The sequence below is a fragment of the Lynx rufus genome, unplaced genomic scaffold (genome assembly GCF_022079265.1).
Source record: "Lynx rufus isolate CCGP_SWC_20201006 ecotype Redwood Valley unplaced genomic scaffold, mLynRuf1.p SCAF_19, whole genome shotgun sequence".
Classification (NCBI taxonomy): domain Eukaryota; kingdom Metazoa; phylum Chordata; class Mammalia; order Carnivora; family Felidae; genus Lynx; species Lynx rufus.
This window is the reverse complement of record NW_025814833.1, coordinates 36,040,005-36,043,599: the sequence shown is the minus strand read 5'-3', so window position 1 is coordinate 36,043,599 and position 3,595 is coordinate 36,040,005. Positions and strand designations below refer to the sequence as shown.

The 3,595-nt window shown below is 46.2% G+C and overlaps 1 pseudogene; it reads left to right on the top strand.

The window, feature by feature from the left end:
• The first annotated feature begins 654 nt into the window (after positions 1–654).
• On the top strand, positions 655–1,400 carry LOC124514025 (40S ribosomal protein S6-like; annotated as a pseudogene).
• Positions 1,401–3,595: the final 2,195 nt, after the last annotated feature.

Sequence of the window (3,595 nt, the reverse complement as noted above, 5' to 3'; positions counted from 1 at the left end):
CTGCACTTCTGCATCCCTCAGCCACTTAATCTGCTTGGAGGCTGAAAAGGATCTGTGAGGTTGGCAGTGAACTTGCTACAGATCCCTGACCCTGGGCGGCAGCGTCTCTGGAAGCTTCTGCTTGACGTGCATCTTCTTTACTCCTTCCAGTGCTTTGTTATTTGCTTGCTTGCTTGCTTGCCGATGCTTTACCACATCTATTGAGCTATGATGGATATGATTAACCCTCTTCTTTGTCCCCAGCCCCAGGCAGCTAATGATCCGCTTTATGTCATTATAGATTAGTTTACATTTTTAAGTTTTGCATAAATGGAACCTTTACAGTATGTACTCTTTTTTTTTTGTCTGGCTTCTTTTACTCATCATAATGTTTTCTGAGATTCATCAATGTTGCTGCAGGCATCAGGTTTCATTACTTTGTCTTACTGAATAGCATTCGATTATATGGCTGTACCTTGTTCACCCACACACCCATTGATGGACACTTGCACTTGCTTTGTTTCCCATTTGGGTTATTACAAATAACCAAAGCTACTATGAACGTTCCTGCAAAGCTTTGTATAGACATATTTTCGTTGTCCTTGAATAAAGAATTAAAGAATGCAATGACTGGCTCTTTTCTGTGGCACCTCAAAGGCAGTAGGCTGCCTCAGGATGAAGTTGAACATCTCTTTCCCAGCTATCGGCTGCCAGAAACTCATTGAAGTGGACAATGAACACAACTTCATACCGTTTTTGAGAAGCATATGGCCACAGAAGTTGCTGTTGATGTTCTGGGTGAAGAGTGGAAGAGTTATGTGGCCTGAATTCGTGGTGGCAATGACAAACAAGGCTTCCCGTGAAACAGAGTGTCTTGACCCATGGCCGTGTCCACATGCTTCCGAGTAAGGGGCATTCCTGCCCTAGGCCAAGGAGGACTGGAGAAGGAAAGTGCAAATCTGTTTGGGGTTGCACTGTGGATGCCAATCTCAGTGTTGTCAACTTGGTCATTGTGAAAACAATGGGGAGAAGGATATTCCTGGACGCACCAATGCCCCTGTGCCTCATCGCCTGGGGCCCAAAAAGGCTAGCAGAATGTGCACACCTTTCAATCTCTGTAAAGAAGATGATGTCCACCAGTGTGTTGTGAGAAAGCCCCTAAGCAAAGGGAAGAAACCTAGAACCAAAGTGCCCAAGATTCGGCGTCTTGTTACTCCACATATCCTCCAACACAAACTTTCACGTGTCACTCTGAAGAAACGGCGTACTAAGAAAAATAGGGAGAGGCTGCAGAATGTGCTAGACTTTTGGCTAAGAGAATGAAGGAGGCCAAAGAAGAATGCCAGGAATAAGTTCCCAAGAGACGGACGCTGTCCTCTCTGAGAACTTCTACCTCTACGTTTGAGTTGAGTCAAAAGTGAGATTTTCTAAGAGTAACAAATAAATAAGATCAAACATGTTTAAAAAAGAGTGCAATGGCTAGACCATAAGGACCAAAAGTTGTTCAACTTTGGAAGAAATTTCCAGTTGCTCTGCCTCTTCACCAACCCTTGTAATTGTCGTTTTAATTGTATCCGTTCTAATAGGAGAGGAGTAGGATGATCCACATCTCCGTCAAGACCTAAAACTGGGGCACGTGGGTGACTCAGTAGGTTGAGTGTCCAGCTCTTGATTTTGGCTCAGGTCATGATCTCACAGTCTTGGGATTGAGCCCTATTCAGGTTTGTGCTGGGTATGGAGCCTGCTTAGGACTCTCCCTCTCCCACTGCCCCTCCCCTGCTCATGCCATCTCTCTCTCTCTCTCTCTCTCTCTCTCTCTCTCTCCTTCCCTCTCTCTCTCTCTCTCAAGACAAAAGAAGACTTAAAAATGGCCACATTCGCCTGGGGAGATTTTAGGTAAGATATACAAAACGGTAGGAAATGGTGAAGGGTGAGAGAGAACAGAATGAATCATGGAATGGGGTGGCCATGGGGAAGGACTTGGAGAAAATACCCTCTCTTTGCCCTGTGAGCCTCCAGAATTGAATGTGGAGTTATGAGGAAAGTTATCAGGTCAGTGTGAGAATGCTCTTTCAAGACTTAAAGAAAGCCCCTTTTGTCCAACCAGAGAACCTTAGCTTCCCCAGAATCACCCCCACAGGGGCGTGAAGAGTGGTACTTTGTGATTTCAAAGCCATATCATGGCCTCCCCAGCATCCACCACTCTATGTTGATGTCCAAAGTGGTTCCCTGTGATGCCTGAGGCCCCCAAGCCACCATTGGCTTGGGTAGTGCTTAGCTGATCAATCAAACTGAAGAATGTGGCTCTTCGTTGTCCTGGGGAGGGTAAACATAGGGAGGTCAGAGGCTCTGAGTTAGGCCAGTTCTTGGTTTCTTCATGGCTAAGGCAACCAGGAAACCTTAGAATCCTAGAATAATTATAGTACAGTAAACTCCAAAGACCAAAGGGAGGAAGACGAGAAAGACCCTCTATCAACCGAGGTCCAAAGATGGTATCAAGGTGACATGACTTGAAGCAAGCTCTTCTTCTTCCCCTATTGACTTTGTCTCCCAAATCCTTTACCCTCTCCTTGCCTGGCACAAGACCCCTGATCGGTCCACATCCTTCTTCATGATGTCCCGCCTCCCAGTTAGTCCTATCCTCTTTCTCCAAAGTAGTGCCCTGGGCTGACTCTCTTGCCCTTCCAGGCAAGATCAAAAGGCCCTTTCAAGGGAACCTGAGAAAAGCAATCTCAAACATCTACCACTCATTCAAAAAAGCTTAAAAGAGCATAAAGCCAACAATATTCATCTGTTACCATAGGATGGATAGAAATGGCATCAAAGTAAGAGAAGGAATCAAAATAAGAGATAAGCCCAAAGGTCCCAGAACAAGAGACCCCGGAGAAGCCCACCACTTCACATAACTTGCGCGACCAGTAGCTGAATAAAAAAGGCCAAGACCTTAGAAACATCTGTTGAGTCTCCAGAGGCCTGGTTTCTGGGAAATGGCCAACCACACAGAGTCTGAGTCTTCTACGAGCAGGGTAAACTGATGGCTATGATTAAAATAAAAATCAAGTTGTGAAAAGATGGTATTTTGTGTGTCTCCGTGAATTCTCCGTGTGAGAAGGGAGGGATGTGGGGTCCCTGGATAGTGGGGGACCAGACCGTCAGGTCCACAGTTGGCCAGACATTAGGGATAAGGACCAGGTTAGAACTGAGCACTGAAGATAAAGACCCCTGCTTAACCCTTTATCTCCGGGACAAGGAATAAAAGGATGTGAGGTTACTACATTTGTTTGGGGGTGAGGAGCAACATTAGGGTCTAGATTACCACAACCCAGATGGGAGGAGGGTTTGACATGAGGAAGGTGACTGTGACTATGATACTTTCCCCCCAAAAGGCAAAGCAATCACTTCCTGGCCACCTACCGTATCGTGGGGCTCTCTGCACCCCACCACCGTACGCTGTAAGCTAAAGGTGCTCAGAAGTCACAAAATGCTCACCTTACGGAAAGCCACTGTCGGCGCCCCCAAGGACTGAAATAATGGTTGGAGGGAACCTAATCCAATACTGATTAGGTTCCTTCCTTGCTAAGAAACTGGGGATGGGGTGGTGGGAGAATTCCACTCC